The sequence below is a fragment of the Pollicipes pollicipes genome, unplaced genomic scaffold (genome assembly GCF_011947565.3).
Source record: "Pollicipes pollicipes isolate AB1234 unplaced genomic scaffold, Ppol_2.1 Scaffold_4219;HRSCAF=4965_pilon_pilon_pilon, whole genome shotgun sequence".
NCBI lineage: Eukaryota > Metazoa > Arthropoda > Thecostraca > Pollicipedomorpha > Pollicipedidae > Pollicipes > Pollicipes pollicipes.
The window spans coordinates 24,426,375-24,435,362 of NW_023596448.1; the positions used below are offsets into that span (position 1 = coordinate 24,426,375).

At 47.8% G+C, this 8,988-nt stretch overlaps 1 long non-coding RNA gene across 2 annotated transcripts; it reads right to left on the bottom strand.

Annotated features, from left to right (window-relative positions):
• Positions 1-1,519: 1,519 nt before the first annotated feature.
• LOC119095933 (uncharacterized) lies at positions 1,520-8,605 on the bottom strand. Of its 2 annotated transcripts, none has more exons than XR_005093955.1 (4): positions 8,201-8,605; positions 6,448-6,518; positions 5,619-5,701; positions 1,520-3,287 (listed from the first exon to the last, which is right to left on the bottom strand). It is a non-coding gene; the product is annotated as an uncharacterized LOC119095933 (long non-coding RNA). The 2 variants fall into 2 exon arrangements; XR_005093954.1 differs by lacking the exon at positions 1,520-3,287 and adding an exon at positions 3,303-3,648.
• Positions 8,606-8,988: the final 383 nt, after the last annotated feature.

An 8,988-nucleotide genomic window follows, 5' to 3' on the forward strand; every position in this document is an offset into this window, starting at 1 on the left:
CTTACTTATTTTGACCTCACTGAGTTTTCACTGAGCTCCACCCGTTCACGTGCACACACACACACACACCCACACCCACACCCACACCCACACCCACACCCACACCCACACCCACACCCACACCCACAATCCTGGCTGCACCCTAATTCCGTATCAGGTTCTGCACCCTAGTTCCGTATTCCGTAATTCCGCACACACACACACACACACACACACACACACACACACACACACACACACACACACACACACACACACACACACACACACACACACACACACACACATACTTGTGTGCCGTGCTTTACGGGACACCTGACTCAGCCGTCACTACCGAGAACCACCCGAACGAATGGCGGCATCGCAGCCAAATTGGAAGGCCATGCAGCCATTTGGCCGTTTAAGAACAGGATGGGTCGCTCGAGGGGTAAAGCTGCCATCTTCAGCTTACACTGGCAATTGAAAATACCGAGGACATAGTGATAACAGAGGACCGTGTGTGACTTTTCTGTCATATTCAGCTGCGTATTGAGGACCAAGAGTTGCACCTAGAAATTAAGGACAAAGGGACAAAGGCTTTCAGGTCGGGGGCCTCGAACATCATTCAGAAGGACTCCTTGGGGGTTGCTGGGAAACTGAGGGCCCCTTTACCGGTGAGAGACGATGTCGAACAGTCTGTGTTGGATATTTGTCGACAAATGTTTCGCTTGAAACCAACATGTTAATTAATCAGCGAGGCAACGACCATCTCATAAACCAGTGTCGCGGCCACCTTTGAAAGATGACGGCGACAAACCAAACACGGCCAGATATCAATATGCTACCTTGTGCACAAGCGCGCAGCCAGAGCCTTGGCAATGGGCCAGGGGCACGCACAAGGTTGATAAAGGGCTCCCCAATGGTGAAAGCCCCCCCCCCCCAAACAAAAATATCGCTGGCATTGGAGTGCCCCATTGTGCCGGCCGGGGCTCTGAATAGTCTTCCAGCCGACCTTTCTGGCCTTTGGGCCCTCAAATCAGGCCCTTAATCGTAAATCCCGAAGCCCTTCGGGTCCCCTGAAACCTTAGGCAGGGGGGACGTGCCCCCTGTGGCCTTCCCTCCCTGCGCTCCTGCTTGCGCGTCAGGCTGTTGGTTTGCGTTCAGATATAGGCAAATAACGGCGGATTGTAGGCTTTCTGCTGCTTAAATCATTCATCTATAATATAAAAATCGTTTTACTCTATTTTATCATGGTGCACTTTCCGGCCGTCCCGTTAAAGTCTAAATCAAGTCGGATAAATAGTAGCATACGCCATGTTAATACCTGCTGAACACTCTTCATGAAAAAGCCCTCCCCAGGCGGGTTGATATCACCAACGGATTTTGGCTCCATCGACCTCCATACGACATTGGCTCCATGCTGTGGAATCGCCTCGGACCGCATAACAAATGACTGCAGCTCATTAAACTACCCGATGAGTGTTTGCCCCGACGGCTGGACACCCGGGACACTAAATGTTTTCCGTCCCCAACGGCCCGGTAAGAGTAGGAGAAAGGGCAACCAACGCCTTTTGGGTTTCCATGACCCTTTAGCACTAATAGTGCTAATAGTGCTAAAGCATCATCAATGACCCGGTCGGCGGCACACTACTCGACGGCGGTTTTCCCGAAGCTTCTGCTGTTGCAACGGTTGCAGCAGAGGGCGGCCGGGGCTGAGGAGCGGGCAACGGAGGCGACGCGCCAGACAGCGGTGGAAAAATTGACTCGAGGTGCTGCTGGAACTGTTTATCTGCTGACCGAGCTACTGCAGTTTCAGGTGCTTCGGTGGGCAGCCGCCGTTCATCTCATTCGCAGGTGACTCCGACAGTCTCTTCTACACTGTCGGCGTTCCAGTCAGTATACAAAGCCCATGTTGCTCGACCCTGCTCGCGAACCCCGGTGTCTTAGGGCGACAGTACACAGCCTCTAATGCTGTGGATGTGACTGGCGGCGCGAGTGCGCGGCGGCCTCGATTGGTGGGGTACAGTTTGTAGCCCGCGCTTGGGATACGGCTTGTGCCGGCGTCAATGCAGCGGTCTACTTAATGATGGCCTCTTATGCGACTGAGTGTGGGTTAATGGTTCGCTGTTGGTGTAACTGTGAGTCACGTGCTCACGCTACCTGTTAAATGTGCCTTTCCCACGGCTTGCGTGTGTTGGGTTTTTTATATACGTGTCAATTACGCATATGCACTTTCTTCATACAAGTGGAATCTATGGTGCGGCGGGATGTAGCAATCAGCTGCTGACCGAGGAAGGAGGACCGTGCAACACTAAAATCAATGAGTCAGTCGTTACAGTCATTGCAGTCAGTCACTGAAGCCAAACGAGCTGCCTCATAAACATGTCGGCTGTTTGGCTGATGCGAGATTTCGTGCTCGACGCCCACGCGCCCATTCCAGTCTTCAAAAACTAGTCAAAGGCCCCTGTGGCCCACCACTTCCCAATGTAACAAGTGTGCTTTGGTTAAGTGTAGTGGTGTCAGATTTGCCAACGGATCTCAAAAATGACGTAGAGAAAGAAGCATTTGCATTGAATCCTGTATTGGAAAGATGCGACAGGAGAATGACACACCTAATTTGCTTCCAAACTGACATTCAGGTATAACGCATTTTTACCAATGGGGTGGGTCTATTTCCGTGCTTAGGTGTCATCTTCCGCCCAGAATTGCAAATCTCGCCATACTGCCCTTGGTGAGCACTGCTTTTTCACCGTTCATCAGCTCCACCTACACAGATTGCTACTATAAACGGGAGCAACAACAAGGAGATCGTTTTTGTCGTTGCGAAATTTACTAGCGAGCATCATCCAAACGTGAACGAAGTCGACATCTAATGTGTAAGTCACTGAGACTCATTTCGCCTTACGACGTGCTCTAACAATCACGTTATGGACATGGATTTAACATCTCTCCATGAGCGCTAGGACAGAGCATTTTCTGCTGACAGGGCACGTAAGCATGCAGCTTGGCCAGAAACCTCCATGTGGCTAACAAACATGCCAAGCTGCCTCATCACAGCTGCCTTTTCCGCATTGCACCAGGCAATACGTCTTTTTTGCCAGTGGTGTTTTTTTTCCTGAGCGTCATTGTTAGTCTCTCGATGTGAAGATGTCTCCTCCGGAAACAAGTCTCCCTTCCCCTCTTGGCTTTTTGTCCAGGTAGGACATTTGCGACCTCCACCACACAATCGTCTTCACCCATGTCCTCCGGATCGTCCTCTTCTGCCATTGGTGCGCTGTTGAGGTAGTCGACCTCGTCCAGATTTTTCCCTTTGCAGACAGAGATGCCATTTTTGGTTTATTGGTTTTATACAACACGCATCACATCGCAGCCTACTCCTGTACATTTTGCTTCGATCCTGAGCATAAAGCACAGCGACTTTAAAACATGGAAAAAGGAAAACAAAATAACTGACCCAAAACGGAACGCCAACTGTATTCTCGCTCCGTTGTTTCGTAATCTACGAACTACACACTGCACAACTACATCTTTAGAATACCGCTCCGTATTTAAGATCATCTAGAAAATGTATACAGTTTGGCTCCAATGGTAATTTGCAGGCCGTCCAATGCTTGAAAGCGGAACTTCAAACACTCGCATCCTTAACGAGTGTCGCTCTCGGGGAGTAATCTGGAAAGCCGAAAACGGGTGAGATATGAGAAATTTCAGTTCAGAACAGGATTGTGACCCCCACGTGAAAGGAAGTTGTGCCTGTGTTCAGAAGCGTGGGCATGCACCACGCTGATGGCTCACGGGTGGTGGAATTAAAATAGCTGTGCAATAGTCGTGTCCCGAAAGATAGCTTTCCAGTTCGCAGCAAATCCGTGAATGAATATCGGAGGCCACAGGCCTCCCGTCCGCGTACATATTACCCATCTTGTTAGAGCTCATGCACTGCCGTCAAGAAGAAGGAAGTGATGGGGCGGCGATGGGGGCGGAGAGAGGGGGACAACAATAAATCGTACTAAGCTCTAGCCACGCAGCCGAACTTAACCTGAAATTAGGCCAACAACAGCAGAGTCGCCAACATTCATCGTCAACGCGATCAGCAGCTACCGTGATTCGGACGGCCCTCATGCATGGTACGCGCGCCCGTTGGCAAACTATGGCGTGCCTGTCTTCATTCCTGTAGCCATGCACGCACAGCTGCGATGGGAATCGATTTAGAGAAGAGCAACAGTTCCAGTATCATCGCTGACCGCATGCGGCAGATGCGAGTCCATGCCCTGATGTCCTAGGCTTACTACGCCCTGTCAATGCCATGCTGTTCATGCACGCCATACGGTTAACAGTCGTAAGACAGCGAGGCATAACCGAAACGAGTTGTGGTAAAAAGCTTATTGCCTCTAAGCTCAAACAATGCATCAATAAGAAATGACGAAACTACGACAGACAGGCGGCGGTGGCCCACAGACCGTCATCCCAGCCCCCGGGCGAGTACGCCCCCCTAGCCCAAGTGTATGTCTACTGGCTGGTTGGTAAGAGTGGACAGTTTTCTGACCACTGCCATATCGCGGGTAGTGCAGGATGAAGGTAGTGTGCGCCATGATGCAAACATTATGATATATTTGATAGATGATTTTGGATCGAGTGCGTATTGTGAGTGTGATTGCACGCTATATGTGAATGCATCAACAAAAATTACAAAAAGACCAGACAACCAAACCGCTGACCTGACCATCGCATTTGAAACTATCCGACGCCACACCGTGATACTGGCCGCGAAACAGATGGGAGGCAGCCCCAATGCACACCAACGCCGCAACTGTTTTTGACAACGTGACACGCTGGAAGACCGACACCCCTCCTTGCTGCGGATGGGCTTCTCCACGCCATTGCGAGACACTCGTCTGTCTAGCCCCCGCAGACGAGGTCTCTTCGCAGGCATTTTGGTCTACCCGGAGTGCGCAGACCAGAACCATGCTTAGTGTCCCCTCGATGGATTTTTGGCAACACCGTTATGGCCCGGAGCCGGATGTGGCAGCCAAACCCGCTACCACAAGCTATGTTCAGTGAGCGGCCGGACCCCACGCTCATGAAAGCGTCGGTGATTCCCGCGCAAACAAACCGGCGTTGGTGATGTATATTATATATATATATATATATATATATATATATATATTTTTGCATGTATATATATATATATATATATATATATATATCATTGATCCCGTCGTAAAATGCGTAAAACAACATATAGTAATGATCCAAGGCTTGGTTCAATCGTCCCATTCATGGTAAATAATTAAAGAAACTATGTTGCAGCAAGCATCCTAAGCCATACACATTTCACAGACAATGAAAAAACCGAGACTGCCAGTGACTAAAACCTTTTTAAAGCAACTTCTGCACCCCACCTGTTCGAATTTGGCAGGGAAACTGCTTACGAGGCCTATTTCCACCATCGCCAATGCTTCTCATTGTTCTTCGGGTAGCCGTGCCCGCGGTAAATATTCTCGAGGACCCATGAGCTCGAACTCTTGACCCGAACGCCCCAAAATCCGTCCTTCCCGAAGAATATCATGCTCCATATTGCAAATAGCATATGAAAATGCTGTTGCGCGTAAGTCCTTAAGCATCCCAAATATAGCCCGAGTTACCTTTGTTGCAGTAAACTTTCCGGAGGACTTCTTTTAGAGGACTAAACTTCTTTAACTCTCCCAATGGTATACATATAGGCCACCTGAGAACAAAAATGTTTTTGCATGTTTCATTAAAGAATGACGCCATGCACCGGTGGTGCCACAGAGAAGGAGCACTAAATGTTGACAAGACCATTCAATAACGCGGATGCGGGTGTACCTACATAATTGCAGGCCGCGATATGTTAGTGGTGTTGGTGCAGGTGGTGGTGGCGTTGGTTGCAGAATAAAGTGGGGCTGGTACAGTCGACACGTGCTTGCGTAGACCAGCGATGAGGATGGTGGAATGAGATACCAAAATGGCGTTACACTGAGGTCACGCACCATGCAGGAGCTGTTATGGTCACACAATAGTAGGGGGGGGGGGGGAGGCAGACATTGGTGGTGTTGGCAGGATCAGACACTGGTGAAACTGGCAGGGCAATGGGGTCAGCTGCATGGAGCCGACACTCGCATGGAGCTGGAGGGGTCAGACACCATGGTGGGATGGGTAGACCCAGACATTGTGGTGGGGTGCATGGTGTCATGCACTGTAATGACATCCTACTGGTTAAGGCACTGATAGGGATGGTGGAGCCAGGCAGTGTAGTGGCATATTTGTGGGGGTCGGACGATGCAGTGGTGTTGGCAGTGTTGGACAATGTGATGGGGTAGATAGAGAAAGAAAAGCATGCATGAAATGCTAGGTTAGAGCTGATGACAACAAATTCTACATGTCACAAATGATTCACACCCTCTTCAGAGTAGTCATTTCCTAAATAATTTGACTTTCCTGACATCAATTGACCTGAATCAAGCCGGTCGCACTAAGGCTTTCTGGTCTTCAATCGCTTCAATATCCAGTAGCTATAACATCACCTGAAACAGCAACAATGCTAAAAATTATTCAGTGGGTGGAGATTAACTAAGGACTAAGTAAGTTTTTTTTTGTTTTTAGCGCCCCGGAGGTGTTCATTGTATCTTAAACGTGAGGGACGTATGGACTACCCGACATAAACTCAAACAAAACAGGGAATACCCCTTTCGGTGACCATTTTTTTGGCAAAACATGCTCAGGCTGAAATCGAGGGAGGTATGGACCCTATGCCCCTTTTAGAGCCCAAAGTCGTCTACAGAGGAGAGGACCACCCGGGTAGGGAAAATTTAATCTATTCTTGCAAAAAATCAGCGACCAAATTTTAACATACAAAGCTCATCCTGGCCGATTTTGCGAACATGATATGTGCCTTTATATGCGATGTGTGCTAGCTTAAAATAGTTAACATGTGAAGTGACGCCTGACGCGTGATGTGCGATGTCTGTTCAGTTGAAATCGCTTGCATGTATAATTGATGCGCGACTGTGATACCTGTTAACCTCAACTCGTTTGTATGTTTGAATGAAGCGTAATGCATGACGCCTACTTGCTTGAATTAGTTTGCATGTACACGTGTTGTCGCCTTTTCTAATTATTAGATAAGCACCGTATCGTGGTAACGGCTAGCAATAACTTTTTGTTTAATCCTCTAAGAGTTGGTGTCCTGTAAAAACTGGCTTTCTATTTCCAAAAAAGCTGAAAAATCGGGTAGGGCCACCAGCAGGCAATTTTGAATTTATTTCTGCTACTTTTTCGATATACGCATGTTGCCGAAATATCAATTCAACTATATATTTATTCTCCCGGTTTTCTTCGACGAATAAGGCTATTAATATTGTCTTAGCTATGTGAAAAATGCTCCTCTGCTAATGCTAATTTACTGAACAACTTACGTAATCTTGCACAACATTGATTTGAGCCAACCGACGGTCGTTACGTCTGAAAATGTATTCACAAAGCCGGATATGAACGACGCAACGGTCATATGATGGCTTGCCTTAATCGCCCCATGGCCAATGAAATGGCAGCATCTGAAGACATTACGCGTTGTGGGTGCCTGGGTGACCTTGAAATAGTCACCACGAAATAATATTCGCACCTTTGCAGGTGTGTAGATCAGAAACTAGAAAGGTTTACAAAATTAGAAGGGTGCTTAAGAATGGCAGGACTGTGTAACATACTGAATGATCTTCAAGATGGCTAATTTCAATTGAAACCCATACAAATGTGGCACACACCCTTTTATGCTCTGGTATCTACCACACACTAAGGTTCCGATGTATGGAAAACCTTATGTTTGTAATGATTTCCCCTTCAAGGCTAAATTGATGCCCAAAGCCTCTGAAAACGTGTTGTTCTAGGGGGTTGGGGAACATGTCTGTAAGTACCTAACGGCAACATTTTTTAAATGTAATAAACACCCACTGCAAATGCATGAGAAAAACTGCAAGCATCCCCCTTACAAACGTCTGGTCTAGCGTGATAAACCTACCCAGACAATTGCATAATATTGCTGAAGTCAATCTCTTCAACCACCTTCAAAAGCTAACACAATGTTTGCCACTTCAGCAACTATCCTTATCAGCACACCATTCTCTAATCAACCAAGGCAGATCAGTCCTCCATTAGCTACAGTTGTCGGTAAACAGGGTTCACCAATCCCTTTCGAATATTTACTACTCACTTTTTAAAACCTTGCCGGACGACAATAACTTGCATCCAACGTAAGCCCAGTCTTCTCGTCCGAGAGGCCGCACACCGCAATGTCACCGTCGCGCTCGTTCCAAGAACGCGCAATGGCGGCGATAGAGATATGTATCCCATGTGACTTAACACAATTTACATTAATATCTTTCATCACCAGTTTCAACGTGATTCAATGTGATTTAAATGCTTATACCAAACGCAAACAACTTACAAGTGATGAGACCATATCATGGAGCAGCGCGATTTCGCATTTCCTTATTCATCTCTATTCTCTTCCACGTGACCTTGCCACCTGAAAAACTTACACACGCGCGCAGTTCGTCCAAGATAACACACTTTACACAACCGGAAGTAAAAATGCGTGTAATTACGTTTTTCGAGGACCAGCTGAAAATCGAATAAACATGTTCAAACAAAACTAAATATCTCATTTAAGGCCTCTGAAAACCGAGGTCCGGCATTTGGACCTCGGTAGTGAATACCGGACCTCGGCAGTGACGGGTTGTTGGGTGTGTAACCGGATTTGGTCCTCTGTTTTCACGGCACACAAGAGCACACACACACACACACACACACACACACACACACACACACACACACACACACACACACACACACACACACACACACACACACACACACACACACACACACACACACACACACACACACACACACACACACACACACACACACACACACCAACACACACACACACACACACACACACACACACACACACACACACCAACACACACACACACA